We start from the raw sequence: 23,282 nt of genomic DNA, 5'->3' as shown, positions 1-23,282 counted from the left end.
ATTAAACCAGGACACTGACCCACCGTCCTATTGGTCAGGGACACAGGCTGGACAGGACCCAGGATGCCTGAATCCCAGTGCAGGAGCCTCCAAGCCCTCCTGGTGCAGGCCCTCTGGGAAGGACAGGCAGGCTCTGCTCAGAGACGTCCTGGATGAGACCCAGGTTGCTGCTGCGTGGCTCCTGGTTGAGCCTGGCGGAGCTGGGTGCCTGCATTGAAGCCCAGGAGGTCACTGGCATTTCCTTCCCTCACCTGCTTCCCTCCTGGCATCCCCTTTGCCCCAGGAATTAATTCATTATCTCTCCAATTAGCATCTGGGTGTTATTTCCTTCTGGCCTCAGGGATCCCTTCCCAGGGCACAGGCGGGAGTGTGGTGGTTTGGGGTGTATAGAAAGAATGCCAGGTGTGTAGTAGGAGGAGGACGGGGGATCCCCAGGGACAGAAGGTCCTCCTCTTCTGGTTGGTGAGGAAGCTGTGTCACTCCTTGGCTCCAATCACATCATCAGGATTTAGTGACTGACCTCGCTCCCTACAAAGGGACTTCTGGTGACCAAAGGGTGGATGGTAGAATGGATGGTCTGCCCACCCACCCCCCAAGCCAGCCCTGAGGGTCCCTCCCTGTAAAACAGTGAAGTAAGGGCCTACTTGTCTTGGGAGGGGCTGGAGGTGCAGGCTCCAGTCTGTGATTCCCTGAACAGCACTGCTGATGTGACTCGGGAGTCAATTTACAGCCCTAGCAGCCTTTGGTGTCTCAAAGCTATTGCCGGGACTTGCGGTTGCTGCTGGGGAGTCACCTGGTGACTGCATTGGTGTGCTGCCCAGAGCTTCAAATTCATCCCAGCTGCAAGGCCTTCAGGGAAAGGCAGGCGGAAGCTCTGCAGCCTCTGCAGACAGGGAGCTCCTGAGTGGGAGGGATGGGCGCCACACTCCCTGTACACCTTGCATGGTCCTCATCGCCTTCAAGTTTTTACAGCTCCTGTTACAGCCCAACGTGTCTCCCGTGGCTCATCCTGTGTGTCCCACAGCTGCAGGCCTCCCCGCTTTCCCCCACATTCTGTTCCTCCACATCAGTGTCTGTGCCCCTCCTCATCCATGTGCTCCAGGGATCATGCACAATGGTCCTTGCCTGTATGCCTACTTTCACTCTCTGTCTTTTTAACACTTAGAATGTTTATGGACTTTAGGTCAGCTGGGAACAATCACCTGCATTTATACTGTGTAGTGTTGTTTTAAAAATATATATATTTTTACTAGAGGCGTAGTGCACAAAATTCATGCACAGGTAGAGTCCCTAGGCCTGGCCAGCAAGCTGGTGCAGAGCCTTAATACTTTTTAAGATGTTTCTCCTCATTGAAAAGAAAGATAACTGGTACATTATACACTTGTGAGTTCCATGTATTGGCTGCTCTGGGTTGAGAAATCGTCCAGCTCTTTCTTGGGATGCGTTTCAGTATTACAGCTCATCAACAGAAGGTGCATGCCCCAAGTTTCCACCAGCTGCACTGGTTCTTGCCTTCTGGCCAGAAAGTGACTTCTTCCCAGCATTTGTAGCATCAGCCTCAGCTGCCTGGGAACTCAGAGGGGCTGCGGTTGGTTACATGTAGGAACCAGCAAGGAGAGTCTAGGCCAGACTTCACCCAGGACACTCTCGGGCGGCGCCTCTGCCATTAGGTCCCCAGCTTCCAGCTTGTCCTTGGCAGCTTGGACATCGGTATTGGAAAGGTTCCTGGAGCAATTGTTTTTGCTTGGTTGTAAGCAGCCTTGATAACATCTCCAGCAGCTGCTGACTGGGAGATAGTGTAAATCCCAGAGTCCAGCATCTGAGTAACTGGCATTCAAAGGGGAAAGATCAAGTGGCTGGTGAATCCCCTTCGCAACAGCTTGGGACAGAGGGCTGGTGGCATTGCTGCCCCCTTGACCTGTGGCCCAGCGCCGAGGCCATGCTGGAGGGCACTAAATGCATTTGCCTCTGCACTTCCTGCGGCAGCACTTTCTGCTACAAAAGCAGCACTGAGGGGATTGTCTCCATTCTGTTCTCTGATTTCACCTCCATGGTGTCTCGCCTCTGCACCAGATAAGCCAAGCCCACCCCTCACGTTCAGGAACCTTTCAGCAACTTGCTTCTGACAGATAACTCACACCAAGTCCAAGCAAAGCCATTCCTAACCAGAAAAATGTTTCTGAACTTGGTAATTCAACTCGTCTGGTGTCTGTTTCCAATCCTATAATCCCAGCAATACAAGGAACTAGCCAGGCATTTCAGTGAGCTGTGGCATGCAAGTTTTCCATAATATGAGCCTGTGGGTTCTGACAAGCCACAGCTGTGTCCATCCTTAGCTGAGACTGGAGGGCCACTACCTCCCACCAGTGACACCCAGGTGCTGTGGGGACACCGAGCAGGAACTCCATTAGAATATCGATGTCATCCCCCCACGCACTCACTCCACAGTTTCCCTGTTGAAGTCACTGTGAGTTTACCCACCAACTGCTTCAATTCCATGGGTTATTGTGAAATATGCCGCGCCTTTTTTAGTCAGACCGGATGCAAGAGGAAGCCAATGGGAGGTTCCTGAGTTGTCAAGTTCCTGGGACCCACTGCCTGTTTTAATGAACAAACCAACTCTTGATGCAGGAGCATCGTTTGCCAGCGAAGCAATCACTAAACCATTTGCTCATTTGATGAACTCAAGGCTGAGGATGTGGAGGCACTCCTGTCGGGCAGTTGCAGCTTTCACTTTGGCAGCAGCTTTGAGGCAGTAAAATCTCTAGACAGATGTCACATGATCTTGCTTATATGTGAAATCAAATAAAGAAAATAAACTGACTAACAAAGTAGGTCCAGAGGCATTGATGCCCGGAACAGACTGACAGGTCTCAGAGGGGAGTGTGAGGAGGGGACAGGAAGAGATTAACCCAGGAATTTTTTTTAATATGTCTTTATTGATTTCAGAGAGGAAGGGAGAGGGAGAGAAAGATAGAAACTTCAATGATGAGAGGGAATCATTGATCGGCTGCCTCCTGTACCTCCCAGACTGGGGATCAAGCCCACAACCCAGGCATGTACCCTGACCAGGAATCAAACCCTAATCTCCTGGTTCATAGGTCAACGCTCAACCACTGAGCCATGCCGCCTGGGCATAACCCAGGAATTTATATGCTTATATGCATAGTCCATGGGCACAGATCATAGTGAGGGGAAGGCCTGGGGTGGTGCAGGGGCTGGGTTGGGTGGGGGGGGGGGAATGTGTCTGGTAAATCCCCTTGGCAACAGCTTGGTACAGAGGGCTGTTGGCATTGCTGCCCCCTTGACCTGTGGCCCAGCGTCGAGGCCATGCCACAGGACTTTGTAATACTCTCAGTGATAGAACTAAAAAAAAAATTATTGTAGATTCAGTTTAACCTGCTCAGCCTCCACTCTGCCCAAGGAGGCTGGAAGCAGAATCACATTCTAAAGTGAAGATACTCATAGAAAGTAACATTCCAGCAACAGAAATAATGACACGGATCACAGTGGTCAGCACCAGTGGTGTGGACAGCTCCTTCTGCTCTCTGGACACAGGCAGCCATCCAAATGTTCTTACTCTTCATGTTTATATGTGTGATAAAATTCACATAACATATCTTACCATTTAACCAATGTAAGTTCAGTGGCCTCCAGTGCATTCAAGGTGCTGTGGAACCATCACCAGAATGTCTTCAACACTCCCTACACCCCCACACCCATTGAGCCATCATCGCCCATTCCGCCCTCCTCCCAGTCCCTAGAAACCATTAATCTGCTCCCAGTCTCCATGTCTTTACCTATTTTGATTTTTCAAATGGATGGAAAGCTACAATATGTGCTGTGTGTCTGGCTTCTTTCACATATCTCAAAGTTCCCAGGATTCATCCATGTTATCCATCATTGTTTTGTGGTTATCATGAGGCTCACACATATCAGCCTATATGTATACCTGTCTATTTAAAAAATAGCCCTAACCGGTTTGGCTCAGTCGATAGAGCGTCGGCCTGTGGACTAAAGCTTCCCAGGTTCGATTCCGGTCTAGGTCATGTACCTTGGTTGAAGGCATATCCCCAGTAGGAGGAGGTGTGCAAGAGGCAACTGATGGATGTTTCTCTCTCATTGATGTTTCTAACTCTCTGTCCCTCTCCTTTCCTCTCTCATTTCGTCCGTCATTTCTCATGAGAAATAACATTTTATTATATGTACATACCACCTTTATTTTCACTATTTACTAATTGATGGACATTTGTGATGTTTTCATCTTTTGACTCTTGTGATTAATGCTACTATGAACATTTGTGAACAAGTAATTTTTGAACAACTGTTTAATTTATTTGGGTTCTGTTCCCAAAAGTAGAATTGCTCATTCACATGCGAATTTTATGTTTAACTTTGGGAGGAACAAACAGTTTTCCACTGTGCTTGTACCATTTTACATTCACACTAACAACATATGAGGTTTTCAATTTCCCACACCCTTATCAACACTTTTGTTCTATTTTAAGAATTATCATCATTATAGTAAAGTTGTAAGCCCTAGTAGTTCTGATTTGAATTCCCGATTCAAAAATCACTTAGAGGAGAATGATTCAAGATGGTGACATAGAAAGTTCCTAAACTTACCTCCTCCCATGGACACTATAGTTAGTTAAGAAATGCACAAAAGAATATGAAACATCAAAAACATAAAACATGTGGGGGGGGGTAAAAAGAGGGCTTTAGAATGTGCTTAAATTTAATTGCTATCTACTTAAAATAGACACGTACAACTCAGCAGTTGTGGCTCAGTGTTTGAGCATCGACCTATGAACCAGGAGGTCACGGGTCCATCCCCAGTCAGGGCACATGCCTGGGTTTCAGGCTCGATCCTCAGTAGGAGGTGAGCAAGAGGCAGCCGATCAATGATTCTCTCTCATCATTGATGTTTCTATTTCTACCTCCCTCACACTTCGTCTCTGAAAGCAATAAAAATATTTTTAATATATTTTATTGATTTTTTACAGAGAGGAAAGGAGAGGGACAGAGAATTAGAAACATCAATGAGAGAGAAACATCCATCAGTTGCCTCCTGCACACCTCCTCCTACTGGGGATATGCCCTCAACCAAGGTACATGACCTAGACCGTAATCGAACCTGGGAAGCTTTAGTCCACAGGCCCACGCTCTATCGACTGAGCCAAACCGGTTAGGGCTATTTTTTAAATAGACAGGTATACATATAGCCTGATATGTGTGAGCCTCATGATAACCACAAAACAAAAACCTATAGTAGATACACAAACGATAATGAACGTGAAATCTAAATAAAACGCTAAACACTTGTCATTAAACCAGACGAAAAGAGAGCAATAGAAGAAGGAAGAGATAGGAACCACAAAGCAACCAGAAAGCAATGAACAAAATGGCAAAAAGTACATCCATAAGGGCTTAATGACCTCTCATCCCCCAGTAATAAAGCCACTTGAGCAGAAAGGAGGGCATCAGATACACCTTGGAGCCATCCCCACTTTCCCAAATGGAAAGAGCAAAACATGCCTTATCCACCCAACCCCACAAGCTGTCTACTTTCCCCAATTCTTTCACAAACTTCAAACTCTCCTGAGTGAGCGTGCCGAAAGCCTGTCCTACCTCACACTCCCAACCTAAGGACCAGTGTGCAGTCGCTGCTCACCTGACCCCAGTGGGTGTTATTCAGGTGGAAGGTACATTGGAATGGGGTGCCTATGTCCAGAGAGCAGAAGAAACCATCCACACCATTTCATTGTTTCTGTCCCTGGAATGGTACTTTCCCTGAGTACCTCCACTGTATCATGTGATTCTGACTCCTGCCTGCTTGTGCAGAGTGGAAGTTGACAGACAGTGACTATAGATTTGGAAATTCTAATTTGAATAAGTGGCAAAATGAGAAACTTGCCAGGTTTCTGGGGTCCCTCCTGAAACCAAGACAAGAACTCAAATGCCAAAAGGACACTATGTCTACTTCTGTTTGGTTTTTAGTTGTCATTTATTCAAGGACACACAGCTTGTACATCTCATGCACAATTGCAGGCTCTGAGATTTATGCTGAGGCTGCCCTGCAAAGGTCACTGTTTTCCTTTGGTTCCTGGAGAGGGAGAGAGAGGAGGGGAGCGGCAGGAAGAGGAGAGGAGACTCTGAATGAGAGAATGGGAGAAGTTGTGCAGGACACTTGGTAAGCAATTGATGACTTAGAAGTGATTGATGTAACCCATGGCATTGTCATACTTATTTGTATCACTGACATTCTGGACAAAAAAGTCCAAAGACTCTCCCGTAGATCATGACCCTGTAGGAGTGATGGCAACAGGACCAGTGAAAGGATTCCACTGTCTCCTCAACAGGAATTCATCTTCCTTCTGCTGAATATGCTTGTTCAGGCGAGAGGTTTGTCCTCTGAGAGAGCCACATGGGAACAGGAGGGAGGGCGCTGCTCCCCTGAGGGAGGATGACATAGCACTCTTTGCTGCCTATCTTTCTGTGTGAGCTGCACGATGATGCACTATTTTTCTGCGAATAGATGCAGCCAAATCAGTAATATCAGTAAGGATCTGGGCGCTGGTCCAACTGGCTCAACCAGGCAGGGTTGGGTCCTATGTGTGTGGGATGGAGAGGCGGAGAAGATGAGGCTGGGAGAGAGACTGTTCTGCACAGAGAGGCTCTTAGGCCTCCCCAGCCTATGAGATCCAGGCTTCAGCTGAACAAAAGCATTACAGGGGGGGCAGGGAGGCTGCCTGGTGGAGGAGAGGTTCGAACTTCAGGCACCAATTCCCAGAAAGTTGGTATGTCAGGACAGACATGTTGAGTTAGATACACCCTGGACACAGTGCTTTCAGTCATTCATCCACTCCTTCATCCATCCACTTATCAATTAATCCATAATATTCCCTGAGCACCTGCTCAGTCATCAGCTTTTTGCTGTTGATGCTGGGGACCCAGTGGTGACTTAGTCCCAGGCCCTGTCCTTCTGGTTCCACATCCATTGGTGGACACAGACCACCCCACACAATAATGACCCAGAGTTTGAAGGGCTGGGAAGGGGGACCAAGGGCATCAAGGGTGGCTTCCTGGAGGAGGGCACATCTGAGCTGTGATTTTAAGAGTGAGCAAGAACTGTGACTGTTTCAGTGGGGTTCAGCCTTGGGAGAGCAGAGGGCGGGGCTGGGTCAGTCACCCTGTGGCCTTGATGAGGATTCTGGACTCCATCAGAGTGCATTGGGAGCCACAGCCGGGTCCTAAGCAGGGGATGGAAGTGGTGAGATGTGAGCCTGTGGAAGATTCCAGTGTCTGTCTCCTGTGAGGGAGTGGACAGGAGGCAGGAGACCCTGGAGGAGGCATCTGAAAGCAGAAATACCAGAGTCTAAATGCCTGTGCTCTCCCAGCGGGTGGGGGCAGCACGCTCCTCTCCCTGCTCTTCAGACCCCCCCATATTACACCTGCCAGGTAGACAAGTCTTCCCCAAACTGTGAGCCATGACACTCTTTCAGGTTATAAAACCAGTGAGTTTGTCAAAACAGATACTCTAAAAAATAAAATAGAGTTTATTGAAAATAGAATATTAAGCATTCCTGGTTAATTCTATCTGTTTTTGAACTGTCTATTCGTGACAAAATGATGTACATCTATTTTTCCTAGTGAGTCATGTACAGATATAGTAAACATGAGGGTGGAAAGGCTCACACTTGCAGTCTCCTTTCCAGACTTAACTGTCTCCCCACAAAAGTAAAAGGGTTCATCTCTCACGTCTTCAGTCCCAGGCACTTCCTGTGGGAATCAAAGGTCGGCTCCGCACCGTCTAGGTGTCTCTATCAAAAAGAGTGATAAGGGTGGCCCGGATGCCATCCAGACCTAGAGAGGAACAGGTTCCCTGGGGCAGAGTTGGAGTTGGCGTCTCTCAGCCCAGCCCGCCCTCCTGGCCTTGGATCCTGGTCTCTGTAGCAGCTGAGTCAGGACTTGGGTGGGAAAATGGAGGGATCAGGGCAGGGCAGGGGGTCTCGGAGGCTGTGCTGGTGAAATGGGCATTGAGGGCCAGTCCATGGACACTTGGAGCCCCTGACTGAACAGTGATGAGGGTTTGGGGTCAGACAGTCCTGGGTTAGAATCCTTACACTTCCTCAAAGGGTGCAATAGGCTACTTACAAGATTGGCTGTTCATCTTTCTGCATAAGAGGAAGATTTGATTTTTCGTGTGACTGACAGCTTTGAGCCCCGGCACACTCCCACTGCACATATGAGCTGCACAAGTGAACACAGGTCAAACCCTTCACCCAGCCCACATACAGGAACCAGCTCTGGACCGAGGCCTTAGGCAAAAAAACCAAAATAACAAAAAAAACAAGCAAACAAAAATGGCCAACGTCATCCCCACTTCATGCCTGTTCACACCTGTTTCACACAGGAATGAACATGAACCCTTCCCCTCAGGGTAATGTTGTTGCTGTTCTTTGGATCAAAGATAAGCATTACTTCATCTTCAGTGGTGCCCGTGTGCCATGCTGTCATCCAGGGCAGGCACCTGTGCAGTAGAGAACGCAAAGCCCCTATAAACAATCCCCAACAAGCTGCCTCTACATCCCCCATCTCTGTGCTGCCCCTTCTGGGTTGTCCGTCTGGGATGAGTCTGGCATCTCTACTGGACCTAGAGCCCCATGGGGACGGGACCAGGGCTGCCTCGGTCACCACCATGTTCCCAGTTGTTCCCACTGCAAAGGGTGCTCAGGGTCCCATGGGGGGCAGGAGTCTATGGGGACCCCATTGGCTGAATTCTCTCCACCAAATTTTCTCAGGAAGATCCTGGCATGAGGCCTCACTGCCGGTCACAAACACAGTGATGTCATATCTATTTTCCTAGTGAGTCACCTGTCCCAGGCTCAGCCCCTCTGGAAAGGGCAAGTGGACCCTGATTTCAGGCTCCCCTGGAACCAACCCCAGAGAAGACATTCCCACAGCTCCCTGTGATGCTGGGAGAGCCGTGAATATGAAATGTGAAGCAGACAAAATGCTGCATTTTGTAATGTCACAGCCTTCCCTTTAGCAGCAAGTGTAAAGAGGCTGAACTCCTTCTGGGTGATAGGGTGTTATTTCCATCTGGCCTCAGGAAACTCCTTCCAGGGAACAGGCAGAAATTTGGTGGAACTTCCTGTTTTCAAAAAGAATGTTGTGCACTTGACTGGGAATCTAACCCAAAACACATTGAAGCCGGGGCGAACACTCTGACCTCACAGTCCCACAGGCCAGGGCTAGGCCAGTACATTTGAAGGTAATTGACCTTTAAGATCTTACCGTGGGTTTCTGTCTTAATGTGTACAATTCTATGGGTGATGATCACTGGTTTTAGGACAATAGAGGTTACAAAGTGACTGCTACAGAATCACTAACTTCAGCGGGATTGGAGAATCCTGTAGCCAGCTACATGGAACAGTCTCCTCTATACGTGCATCCAGAAACCTTTCTGTGAAAAAGACTGCAGGACCAGTGTGTTCATACATCTGCGGATCTCCAGGCATGTTTATCTTCTGTGTTCAAACTCATTGTCCTTGAAAATAATCAAAGGGTTTTGTGCATTTCGGTACCCTCTTCGATCTTTACCTGATGATCAGAGTGCCCAGGCAGGAAATCAAAGATAAAGGAAAGTGGCATCTATAGACCAGGGATGTCGCTTTTGTGACCCAGTCAGAGGATAGGAGAACCTGGATTGAATAGAGAGATGCCAAACGAAGTGTTGGACATACAAAATTTTACTTTGACATTTTGAACCATTTTTCAAACGTTTTAATTAGTAAAGACCACATTTCAAGTGTAGTATTTGATGAGTCTTGACATAGGCATGAAAGTGAAACCATCACCATGGTCATAGTATTGCCCATGGCTGTCACTGTGAATTTACTTCATGTCTTTTTATAATTTTTCTCTCTCTTTTCAATAGTAAGGCATTTATGTGCCCTTTTTAAAAAAATATATTTTATTGATTTTTTACAGAGAGGAAGGGAGAGAGATAGATAGTTAGAAACATCGATGAGAGAGAAACATCGATCAGCTGCCTCCTGCACATCTCCTACTGGGGATGTGCTCGCAACCCAGGTACATGCCCTTGACCGGAATCGAACCTGGGACCCTTCAGTCCGCAAGCCGACGCTCTATCCACCGAGCCAAACCGGTTTCGGCCATTTATGTGCTCTTGTCTCCAACCCCAAATTATTCCTTTCTTTATTAATCTATACAAGGGACATAATAGCTGAGCTGTTGGGCAATAAAAGGCCTCCAAGCCCAGCCAGAGTGGCACAGTGGATTGAGCATCATCTTATGCACCAAGAGATCACTGGTTCCATTCCCAGTCAGGACACGTGCCTGGTTTGGGCTTGATTCCCAGCAGGAGGTGTGCCCGGGGTGGGGGGGGGGGGAGTGCGGGGCGTGGAGGGGGCAGTCAATGTTGTTTCACTTTCACAGCAATATTTCTCTTCCTCTCTCTCTAAAAAATAAATCACTAAAAAGTCTTTAAAAATATTTAAGGAAAAGAACAAGATTCAGAGATATTCAATAGCAATGATTGGTAGAGTATCTGTCAATAAATTTGGTAACACAGCTTGTTTTTGCTAATTTGGGGAGGGGACTTTTCTCTAACGTGTTATTTAAGAGGAGGGCAGCTTTTGCCCTGGCAGGTGTGGCTCAGTTGGTTGAGCGCCACCCTGTGCACTGAAAGTCTACAGTTCCATTCCCAATCAGGTCACATGCCCAGTTTTCAGGTTTGTTCTATTTCCAGTTGTGGTGTGTGGGTGGGTGAGAGAGGCAACCCATTGATGTTTCTCTCTCCCTCTCTCTAAGTAATATATGTATGTATATATCTGTCCATATCCATATCCATATCCATATCCATATCCATATCCATACCTATATCTCCAGGCATCACTTGTGTTTCAGCTTCATGCCCAGAGAAGCAGAAAGGCCAGTCATGGCTATGTAATGGCTGCAATGACTCATGACCCTATACCCTGACTCCAACCAATCCGTGGAGACCACAGATAAAAAAAGGACTAAAGACCCAGGCAGCTCTTGCTTTCTCTGGAGCACACGAACCCACTTCCTGTTTCTTCCAGGGACAAACCTTTACTCTCTTCCTCCTAAGCTCCAAGGGCCCTTTTCTTGCCTCTGTAACTTCTTTCCTCAGCCCGCACAGCCCATCGGGCTAACTTAATCTATCGCCCTAACTTCCTAAATAAGCTCACTATGATTTGAGTTCCTTGGCTTTCAATTTTTTTTTTCTTAGTCAAATTATCTCTCTCTCCCTCTCCCTTCCTCTCTAAAAACAATAAAATATATTTTTAAAAAAATCACTCTTCTGGTTCATTCTTCTTTGAGCTCGTCTGCAACCCCCCCACCCACCCCCCTTCCTCAGGATTGTACTTTGTTTCTTCTGGGTGGTTGTTTTTTTTTTTTTTTGCTTGTTTGTTTTTAATATATTTTTTATTAATTTCAGAGAGGAAGGAAGAGGGAGAGAGATAGATAGAAACATCAATGATGAGAAAGAATCATTGATTGGCTACCTCCTGCAAGCCCCACACTGAGGATGGAGCCCTTGACCAGAATCAAACCTGGGACCTTTCAGTTCGAAGGCCAATGCTCTATCCACTGAGCCAAACCTGCTAGGGCGGTTTCTTCTGTTTTAAGCTCTAAGGGTCCTGCACCCAGGCAGCTTTGGGCAGCAGGAGCTGCCCTTTGGATCTCCCCCTATCGGATTTTAAGGGTCCTTCTTTTTTCCTCACTGTCCTAAGCTTTCATAAATTTCATCTCACTTCAACAACAACAAAAAATGCTCGCTCTCCCTAGTGACCTGGACTAGGCTTTCCATTTCCCCCAACTTCCTTTCGTGAGAGTGTGCTTAGTTCTCACGTCTGGGCACCACTTGCTTCCCCAGTTTTCTGGAAGCTGCTGTGTTCATTATGGCTGGGATATTGGCACTGCCCTGTTTTCTTACTGTAGCCCCAATGCATTTCAACAATGTTAAATCTTCAGATCCAAGAATATGGGAGTTCTTTTCAGTTACTTGTGTTTTGTTCCATTTCTGTCCTCGCTGTCATATAGCGTTCAAATGTACACACTTTTCAGCTGTTTGTTAGAACTTATTTTGTGTGTTTTATTGTTTTTGATACTATTGTGAATTTGACTGCTTCATTTCATCTTCAAAGATTTTGTTGTTAGTATATCAAAATGGAAGTGATGTTTGTATGTTTATTTTTTTAATTAATTTGCAAAGCTTATAGTGGAATCTTGACAATTTTCTGGTTGTAGTGTCTGTATGTCATCTGCCAACATCTCTGATGATGGCTTGTAGTTCATAGTGTCTGCTGTAATGTATTTCATTTCTGCTTTGATTTGAGTGTTGTTTCTATGCTGGGCTGCATATCAGGCGCTTTGGCCAGATGGGTCATGCTGTGCTGTCTGTTCCTAAAACACATAGATAGGAAAGTACTGACATCAGGCCAGGCCTTGAGATATGGTCTCATGGCCCCTTCCCAGCACGCAGGCCTTCTTTCTCAGAAGGCCCGGAAGTCTCATTCCAAATTTGGGAGACAAAGGCCTGGAAAAAGTATAAATAAAGAGAGTTTCCTCCATATTGGAGGCCCAGAATTTGAAGGACACATTTTTCTCTGGGCCTCCACAGAGTTTAATAATAAAATGTAACTCCTGTAGTCGGCGCTGCAGTTCAGCCTTTGCTTTGGAAGGGTGCTGTAACTGTAGTCAGCTGGCCAGCTTAATAAAGGCTCTTAAGATTAAATTCTGAGTCGGTGGTCTATCTCTCTGAGTGAACCCATAACAGTTTCTCTTGTTTCAATGTAGCTAACGTTTAGCCAGTTTTGTGCATGTTGTCAAAAAAACTGCTGTTCCTGGCCTGTTTTTCTCAGTGGTTAAAGCATCGGCCCAGGGACCCAAGGGTGTCGGGTTCAATTCCAGGTCAAGGGCATGTGCCTGGGTTGTGGATTCCCTCCCCATCTTCCATGGGGCACATGTGGGAGGAAACCAGTCTGTGTGTCTCACATCTGTGTTTCTGTCTCCACTCTCCTCCTCCCTTCCTCCCTTCTACTGTCTCTGAAGCAATGGGAAAAATAACCTCCAGAGAGGATTAACAAAGAAAAAATAAGTATACAAATTAAAAAAACAGCCCTTAGTTATGCTATTCCTCTTTTTGCCTTTCCTATTTCTATTTTATATATGGTTCTAACAGTGATCACTTCCTTTGATAGCCTTGGGTTTACTTTCTTTTTTTTTTTTAATATATTTTATTGATTTTTTACAGAGAGGAAGGGAGAGGGATAGAGAGTTAGAAACATCGATGGGAGAGAAACATCCATCAGCTGCCTCCTGCACATCTCCCACTGGGGATATGCCCGCAACCCAGGCACATGCCCTTGACCGGAATCGAACCTGGGACCCTTCAGTCCGCAGGCCGACGCCCTATCCACTGAGCCAAACCGGTTTTGGCAACTTTCTTGATGTGTTTTTAATTTCCTGTGGAGCAGGGTTAGGCTGCTATGTGTTTCAGATTTGTCTTAATACAGGCTTTATCTGTATACAATTTACTCTTGGGCTTGCATCTCCTGCACCCCTTTCATAAGCTTTGGTAAGTTGTCTTTCTGTACACACTGCCTCTAGATGTTTGTGGGGTTTTTCATATATATTTTATATGTTTTTATTGATTTTGAGAAAGAGGAAGGAAGAGGACTGGAGAGATAGAAACATCAGTGACCAGGAAACATCGATCGGCTGCCTCCTGGTTGCCCCATAGAAGGCAGTGAAGCCCACAGCCTGGGCATGTGCCCTGACCAGGAATACAGCCAGTGACATTTTGGTTCCTGGGTTTACGCTCAACCTCTGAGCAACACTGGCCGGATGCCTCTAGATCGCTTTAAGGTCCTTTTTTTAATTTCACTGACCCACTGGTTGTTTAAGAGTGCGTTATATTTAATTTCAACATATTTATGAATTTCCAGCTTTCTTGAAACTGGAAATGATTTCTAGTTTTTTATGTTATGATCAGGTAAGAATCTTGAAGTGATTTCTTCTACAAGTTTGAGACTTCTCTTTTGACCTACCATTGCGGCAGATAAGAAACTACAAAACTTCTTGGGCATGTGCGATAGTGAAACTGAGACAAGAAAATTAAACACGCTCAAACAATTTGGACAACTTAACAGCCAGCTCGTGAATCTAAGAGCTTATTTTCCCCAGATAAGAACATGTGAAAATAAATAGTTTACACCTCCCTCTCTGATCAAAGAATTCACAGCTCGAAGCCCCCTAGTCTGCCAAAATAGAGAACAGGGATCTAATAAATGTCATTTGCGCCAGTAACCCAAGGATAAGATAACGTTAACCGAATGATAGATGAAGTCAGATTGATAGATAAAGCCAGAAGAACAAATAACAAAAACCCCATTAGAACCAGACAGGCTCAAGATAAAAATTAAACATTAAACAGAACAAAAGACAAACCCAGACTTCCTTGTACACTAATTCTAAACCATTAGCATATTACAAATGCACCTGAAAAGCTGATGAATATTCTTATGAAACCTTCCCCCGAGATCCTCACCTTCAGGAAGAGAGAGAGAGAGAGAGAGAGAGAGAGAGAGAGAGAGAGAGAACCTTTGGGACAGTGCTGGCCTGGTAGCTCAGTTGGTTTGAGCATTGATCCAATGTATCTAGGTTGTGGGTTAGATCTCTGATAAAAGCACATAAAAGAAGCAACCACTGAATGCATAATTAAGTGGAACAACAAATGATGACTCTTTCTACATTTTATCTTTCCCTAAAATCAATAAAGAAAAATTTAAAAAGAAGAGGTCCTCAGGACAGAGACTCAAGGCCAGCTCACTCTAGGCTATGCCCATGCCCTTTCCTAGCTTAAACTTTTAACTTTTCTCTAAACTTTAAGGGTTCTCACTGGACATTCAACCAGAGGAGCAGGAGAACCAAGATGGCGGCATAGGTTAACGCCGGAGTTTGCTGCTTTGAACAACTACTTCAAAAGTGAAACTAAAACACGGAACGGACATCACCCAGAACCACAGGAACGCTGGCTGAGTGGAAGTCCTACAACTAGGAGGAAAGAGAAACGCATACGGACACTCAGAGGAGGCCCAGTGCTGAAGTCAAATTCTGAGGTGCGGAGTGCGTGGAGCGGGCTGGCGGCGGAGGGCGTGGTTGTTTTTTTCAATCGGGAGGGAGTCGCAGACTCTGAGCTCCAGATACAGGCGAGTCTTTAGGGACCCAGGCTCAAACGGGAGAAGTGGACTGTCTGGCTTCGGTCAGAGCGAGTGCAGCTTTCTCTCCGAGCCTTGCAGCGGGTGCTGGGACTCAGAGAGGCAGAGCCCCTGGGGACAGGACTGAGAGCCGCCATAACTGCTCTCTCCGGCCCACCCTGTTGATCCTGTGCGACCCGCCCCACCCAAGCCCTGCACAGAGGCCTTTGCCGGATAGCCTCAGGCAAAGGCTAGATTAGCACCTCCCTAGAGGACAGAAGTTCTCTCACTGCTGACACAGCTGATTCTCATAGCCACTTGGCCTGGAGGTCAAACCCTCCCTGGAATTAGCTACAACAATCAAGATTTATCTATAAGACTGCGAACAAAGACCACTAGGGGGTGCACCAAGGAAGCATAACAAAATGCGGAGACAAAGAAACAGGACAAAATTGTCAATGGAAGAAATAGAGTTCAGAACCACACTTTTAAGGTCTCTCAAGAACTGTTTAGAAGCTGCCGATAGACTTAATGAGATCTACACGAAAACTAATAAGACCCTCGATCTTATATTGGGGAACCAACTAGAAATTAAGCACACACGGTCTGAAATAACGAATATTAAACAGACGCCCGACAGCAGACCAGAGGAGCGCAAGAATCAAGTCAATGATTTGAATTGCGAGGAAGCAAAAAACATCCAACGGGAAAAGCAAAATGAAAAAAGAATCCAAAAATGCGAGGATAGTGTAAGGAGCCTCTGGGACAGCTTCAAGCGTACCAACATCAGAATTATAGGGGTGCCAGAAGATGAGAGAGAGCAAGATATTGAAAACCTATTTCAAGAAATAATGACAGAAAACTTCCCCCACCTGGTGAAAGAAATGGACTTACAGGTCCAAGAAGCGTGGAGAACCCCAAACAAAAGGAATCCAAAGAGGACCACACCAAGACACATCATAATTAAAATGCCAAGAGCAAAAGATAAAGAGAGAATCTTAAAAACAGCAAGAGAAAGTAACTCAGTTACCTACAAGGGAATACCCATACGACTGTCAGCTGATTTCTCAACAGAAACTTTGCAGGCCAGAAGGGAGTGGCAAGAAATATTCAAAGTGATGAATACCAAGAACCTACAACCAAGATTACTTTATCCAGCAAAGCTATCATTCAGAATTGAAGGTCAGATAAAGAGCTTCACAGATAAGGAAAAGCTAAAGGAGTTCATCACCACCAAACCAGGATTATATGAAATGCTGAAAGGTATCCTTTAAGAAGAGGAAGAGGAAGAAAAAGGTAAAGATACAAATTATGAACAACAAATATGCATCTATCAACAAGTGAATCTAAGAATCAAGTGAATAAATAATCTGATGAACAGAATGAACTGTTGATTATAATAGAATCAGGGACATAGAAAGGGAATGGACTGACTATTCTTGGGGGGGAAAGGGGTGTGGGAGATGTGGGAAGAGACTGGACAAAAATTGTGCACCTATGGATGAGGACAGTGGGTGGGGAGTGAGGGCAGAGGGTGGGGCGGGAACTGGGAGGAAGGGAGTTATGGGGGTAAAAAAAAAAGGAACAAATGTAATAATCTGAACAATAAAGATTTAATTAAAAAAAAAAAAAACCCTGAGGAGCAACTGGCAGCAGCAGCTCATCCCAGGCTTACACCTGATCTTATCTACATGTTCCCCTTGTCTCTGACATCCCAGTGACCTAACAGCAGCCCTGCCTTGACTCACTGCTTTCCTGCAACCTTTCTAAGGGGCCAAAGCTCCCCTGTTGCTTCTTCTACTCAAAGTTCTTTCTTTGTTTCTATGTCCCTAGCTTTAACAGATGCACTCTCAAAATCACCTGGACTCCTGTTGACAAATCTGTCCTACTCAAATTCAAGAACCCACCCTGTAGAGTCTGGCCTGAGGGAGAGCTGCTGCACCCTGGTCCCTTTTGGTAACAGCTTCGTTACGTAGAGAATGTTTCATGTGTGGCTTGACAAGAATGCCTCCTCTGCATTTGGATGGAATGTTCTGTATACATACAGCAGTGGTTCTCAACCTTGGCTGCCCATTACAATCACCTGGGAATCTTGTTAAAATCCTGATTTCTGGGCCTCATCCTCCGGAAATTCTGTTTCTTTGTTATGGCGTGGGGCCACAACATTAGTAACAAAGAAACAGAATTTCCAGAGGATGAGGCTCAGAAATCAGGATTTTAAACAGATTTCCAGGTGATTCTAATGTGCAGCCAAGGTTGAGCACCACTGATATACAGGATTAGATGATCCAGGTGAGGAGAGATGTCTCCCTGACCTCAGTGACTGTCACTTAGGGAAAGATGTGACCAGACTCCCCGTTGTCAAGGAGATCCCTCCACCTAAGTGACTCTGTGATTCCCAGAGCTCACTAACAACATGGGTTCTCACCCTTCCCCCACACTTGGTCATTAAAGCTCCTGTAAACATAACAAGATTGGCTTCTTGCTTTAGAGGGAAAAAGAGGGAGGGGGAAAAAGAGTATGTGGTTATCACCAAGAGGAGTGTGAGAATACTGTGGGAGAGATCAGGGTATCAAAGTGGATAAACATTTCTCTGCTACAAGGAGTGAGTGTCAGGCCCATGAAATATCTGAGAAGACATTGGAACCATATTCTTACAATGTAGTGCTTAGGATATGTTAGAAACTCCGAAGCAAAATCCTTCCCCAATTTCAGATAGCTAAACTAAGACTTTAGGCGCCTGTCTGCACATATAGTGCTATAATTGGTGGTTTGGGGAAGAAACTTTGTCATTTGAAGAAAATCAGATGAAGAGTCTTAATTCTTCCTTTATGCTAAGGATGGTTAGTATATATTGACACTGTGCCTGGTTTTGTGTAAGATGTACTGGAAAATAAAGAAAATGACAAGGCCAGCACTTAAAAAAATTTTTAAACTTCGCCTGAGGATATATTTTTATTGATTTTCAGAGAGAGAGAGAGGAGAGAGAGAGAGAGAAGCATCAATGCGAGAGAGAAACATCAATTGTTTTTCTTCCATATGTGCCCTGACTGGACGCCGAAGCTGCAACTTTCTGGTGTATAGGATGATGTTCCGACCAACTGAGCCACCCGGCCAGGGTGCACTTAAAAAATTGGAATCCAAGGACTATTTGAAGAACCAAAATGATTTGCCTCAAAAATTTTTCTATTAATCAAACAATTGCAAGATTTTTCCAGTTTATGTGGGCAGAAGCCTGGGGCATGTTTGATAATGAATTGTCACCATTTTAGACCAGGGAGGAGAAAAATCGTTATTAAAACAGGAACAATTTATATACCTGGATGCAGTGACCAGACTCTGGTTTTGATATTGTCCCACTTAATCATTACAGAATAACAAACCTCCCCAAAACATATTGGTTTAAAACAATAATTTATTATTATCTCAGTTTGGCAGGTTTACTGCTCATATGGGTAGAGTATCATGTGGCCTTAATCAAATTGCTGTGGGAAGTGAGGTTTTCTGATGGATGCTTTCCTCATGTCTGACATTTCATTTGGTCTGGCTGATGCAGCTGGGGCTGGCTGGTTATTTCTCTCTTCACATGACCTTCATGGTTGTCTTAGACCTCTTCAAATCACAGAGGTCTCAGGGGTTTGGGATTTAATGAATGGTGACTGGCTTCCGCCAAAAAGAACCCTTAACAAAGCTCAAGCAGAAGGTGTAAGATGTAATGGGACCCAGCTCTAGAAGTCATGCAGTGTCACTCCCATCACATCCTATTGTTCAAACGTGAGTGAGAGAGACGGCCATAATCATGTGGAGAAAATTACACCAGGGCATGGGTACGTTGCCTTGTGGTTCATGATAAGTCATTCTAGACTGGTACTGTTCCACCATCAGGCTCCAGAGACATTCACACTTCCCTTATACCCCAAACTCTGACCACTCTCCAAGGAATTCCCAAGTCTAATACAATAACAGCAACAAGCTCAAGACAGAAGTCCAGGATTTCACCATTTAAATCAGGACCCGGAGCTCACAAAGTGAACTAAGTAAAACTTCTCAGGTGCAGTTCTTTTCAATATGTGCACTCATGGGGCAAAATACCTCATACATGCCAAACCTACCTGCTGAAACAGACACAGAATAAATGCAATCCACATTTTCAGAGGCAGCAATAGGAGATGTACTAGTATAGCAGCCTCAGCTTCATGTCATATATGACACCCAGTCAGGCTCATATCTACCCTTCTCTCTAGGACTGTTTTCTCTGTAGCGATTGAGTCCACCCTCCATTCTCAGCTTCTTTGAATTCTTGCCAAGATATCAGAATGACAACTCCAAGGGCTCTGATTGGTCATCAGCTTCTTAGCAAGTCCAGAGAACCACTTAGCAGACACACTACTCAGAAGACACTATTCCTAAAAATATACCAAGGCAGATTTAAGAAAGTGGGGAGGAGGGGATCAAAGAGGGCGAAAAGGGGACATCTGTAATACTTTCAACAACAAAGATAAAAAATAAAACAGAGCCTGGTACATCAAAACAAAGGTAGGTCTTCTGGAAATCGCCTCTTTGTCCACAAGGACTACCTCAGGCATCAATCGTGTCATCTCTCACCATGACCACTGCCACAGCATCTTCTTCAACTCCAACCTTACTAACTGGAATGACCCTTTCCGTAGCCTTCCTCCAACCTAACACCCAGAAGCCTTGAGGTGGCAACACATTGCTAATGGCGCTCTTCAGGCCTTTCTCTGTGTAGAGAGCGCCCGGGGGGCAACTGAGCCAAGGGTCGTCGGCTGAGTCCAGCGGCTTCGGCAAAGCCAAGTCCTGGAGACATACCTTGCCAATGTCAGGGGTGTCGTCAGTCCTGACCTTTAGCTCGGGTGCTGGGGGGCTGGGGGCGGGTGGGGGTGTTGGAATTATCTAAGTTCAGCCAGGCGCCAGGTGCAGGGTCCAGTCAGGGCTGACGTTTCCGAAAAGCCACAAGAATGATGAATTGCAGCTTGATCTTTCAGCATGATTTCACATAATTTCCTTTGTCTTAAACTCTAGTAAAACTTCCTGGTATCATGCTGTATCTAATAAACGTGCTGCACTAGCTCTGGGTCATTGTCTCTCCATCCAAGAACAGTGTCCCACCTGGTCCCAGCTTTCCCTACTGTCTCTGTGTCTGTTTCATTCTTTTTCTCAATCCCCCGTCAACCCTAGTCATGACTGCTCTGCTCTCTAGCAATGCTGGTCATGGCTAAAAGAGAACACTTATACTTCTGGGTTTCATTTCATACTGGAATAAAATGTATCCCCCCACCCCCTCCGCTGAACTCTCCATAAGCTCTTGAGCTTTGATTAGGCACAAACTCTTCCTTTCACCTTCTTTGTCTTAATCTTGATCACTTCCCTCTTTTTCTGTTGTTAATCCTCACCCGAGTGTATTTTATGCCATTGATATTTTTCAAGAAAGAGGAATACCTAGACAATCCTACCTGGTGGTCCTGCTAAACAAACTCACAATAATTGCCCTTTCTTTGAATGATATTCAAACTTGTGGAATCCTGGAGGTCCCCATGGGTAGCAGGGACCTTTTTTTTTTTTTTAAATTTCTTACAAAACCATGTGTCCCATCCAAACAGGACAGTGCAGGCCCTCCGCCAGCCATTGTGGCCCAAGGGGGAGGGCCCCATGAACAGGTGGCTGCCAACCCCAGGACAGCCATCTGCCCCTCTGCACAGGGCCGGTGTGAGGATGGGGGTCCGGCTGCAGGGTCTGTGCTGCCCCTGCCCAGCTGCTGGCAGAGAAGGCACACCCTGGGTCCCGGGCTCTGAGTGCCGAGAATGCACGATGCTATTAAGTCGTTCCCGAGACGGCAATGACGACTACCAGAACGAGGACAAAGGTGGACACACAGATGGTGATCAACACTTTCTTCTTCCCGGCCTTCCTCGGGCTCTCCAGGGCCCTCCTGACATGTTCCTGCCCACGTTCCACGTAGCCTGCTGAGCTCAGGATGTTCTTCTCAACCCGGTTGATCGTCTCCCCCTGCATCTCCACCTCAGCAGCCAGAAAAGTGAAGATCTCATGAAGGTCACGAATACTGCGCTCAAGCTGCTGGATCTCGCTGTGCCGGGCCGGGATCCCATTTAGGGCCTGCCGCGACACCTGCGTGCCCTTCAGTAGAGTGGACACAAACACCTCGCTCTGCCCGCTGTCCAGCATCTGTTCTAGCTCCTCACCAGACACCATGCCAGCATTTGTGACCTTCAGCTGCCTCCGAATCCGCTCCACATTCTTCTCCCGGTACTCGGGCTGCATTGAGTTACACTTGTTGATGAGCTCCACGAATTGCTGGGACAGGGCCCCTTGCTGCGTTTTTCTCATTATTGTGTTGACTGAATTATAATTCTCATCAGCTTCCTCCTTCTGGGGCTCAATGGCCTTGAGCTGCCCGCGGATCTCCCTCCCCAGCTGTTTGATCTCTTAGGGGCGCAGGTTCTGCAGGTCCTGCTTCCTGCTCTCCTCGGGGGGGAAGGGGCGTGGCCAGGATGGTAACCTGCTGTTTCTCCAACTCTCGGACTTTATTCTCCAGCTTGACAATAGTCTGCGGAATTGTCCGGACCTTCTGGAAGAACTCATCATCCGGGCTCCCCAGCCGTGCCGTGCCCGAGTGAACCACCAGCGCGACCCGCTCCCTGTCCTCATCGTCCGAGCTGTCAACCCCCTGCCTCAGCTCTTGGGTCCTGTCTCGCATGGCGGCCCGAGCTCCCTCTCCCCAGCACCTGAGCCCTGAGGGCCTCAAGATTTTAAGTTTGGAACTCCCGTACTGCCCTCACACCCCGACACTCCCCTCCGCCTTCACCCTGCGGGCTCCCACACCCCCCATGAGCCGCCAGAGGCTCTGTCCCTGACATCATCCACAGTCAACTCAGTCCACCTCACGTGGATTAGTACACCCCTCTTTATCTGCTTTGTGCTCATGGTGGCCAGGAGTGATGTCTCAGATACTAAGATATGACATAGAGAGGCCAGGGATCACTGTTCAATAAGAAATCTGTGAAGTACCTCTGAGGACTTCCCCACCCCATTTTTTCTCAATCCTCTTCAATGCAAATCTCCCAGCAGATAAGGCATATCTCAGAGAATAGAAAGACCTTCTTATTCCCTAAAGCCTTCTCTTCTCAGTGTCTTTTGCTTGTCCGTGACTGATAGGACACCTTCAAAACAGTAAGTTCTGGGTCTTTGAATTATTTCCATTCCTCTCCATCTACCAAATCTCTTGGTTACCTGATATCTCAGGTGTCCTATGAATGACAGCAAAACTCTAAATTTGGATTTTTATAGATGAATTGTTCACTCCACATCAAATTTTTATTGCACCCAGAAGTTTCCCTCCAGATTTTGTTGAGCTTGAAAGTTATACAATTTGAATTTCATATGAGTTAGGAAAAAGAATGTCAAATTGTGAACACAAAATTGAATGTTTACTTAGAACCATTGATCAGCACAAGTCATAAATTTTAAAGAGCCAACAAATACAACAAACATTAAAAATGTAGAAAATCTCAGTATTATCTTTATTAACAAATCGACATACCCCAAAATTCTTTTTTTTCTTACATATTCAAATTACCTCTTAATATGACAAAGATTTTGTAGCATTATTTTCTGTAGAGAGATTGGAGAGACAAATCATTATTTTCTCTGGTGTGGCTATTTACAATTTATTTTAAATTATAAATAAAGTATTAGAATTTTAAAAAAAAAAACACCTAGTGAGTTCTGTTCTAACACTATCCTTGATACCCAAGTCTGCAAAGCTTTCCTCTCTGTGGTGTTGTCTGTGGTGCTAATGTGAGGTTACAATCCTGTTTTCAAGGGAAGGGCAGTGCAGACAGAATAAGATGACTCTAATAAAATCGTATATCTCCTCAGGCAAACATAGCACTATTGAGTATCTATTACATCCTATAAAGAACTTCAATCTTATGCATCAGCATTAAGAGCTCCTGGTTTTGGTCCCATAAGTTCTCTTTTAAATGACCT

General features: G+C 45.9%; 1 non-coding gene and 2 pseudogenes across 1 annotated transcript; all 3 read right to left on the bottom strand.

The window, feature by feature from the left end:
• Positions 1-1,452: 1,452 nt before the first annotated feature.
• Positions 1,453-4,636, bottom strand: LOC132217285 (cytochrome b-c1 complex subunit 2, mitochondrial-like; annotated as a pseudogene).
• A 16,417-nt stretch (positions 4,637-21,053) lies between these two features.
• Positions 21,054-22,120, bottom strand: LOC132216700 (syntaxin-4-like; annotated as a pseudogene).
• A 1,035-nt stretch (positions 22,121-23,155) lies between these two features.
• Positions 23,156-23,282, bottom strand: LOC132217687 (small nucleolar RNA SNORA25). The gene has a single exon (XR_009448962.1). It is a non-coding gene; the product is annotated as a small nucleolar RNA SNORA25 (small nucleolar RNA).

The sequence above is a fragment of the Myotis daubentonii genome, chromosome 15 (assembly GCF_963259705.1).
Source record: "Myotis daubentonii chromosome 15, mMyoDau2.1, whole genome shotgun sequence".
NCBI lineage: Eukaryota > Metazoa > Chordata > Mammalia > Chiroptera > Vespertilionidae > Myotis > Myotis daubentonii.
Note: the sequence above shows the minus strand (reverse complement) of the source record. Positions and strands in the feature narration are given on the sequence as shown.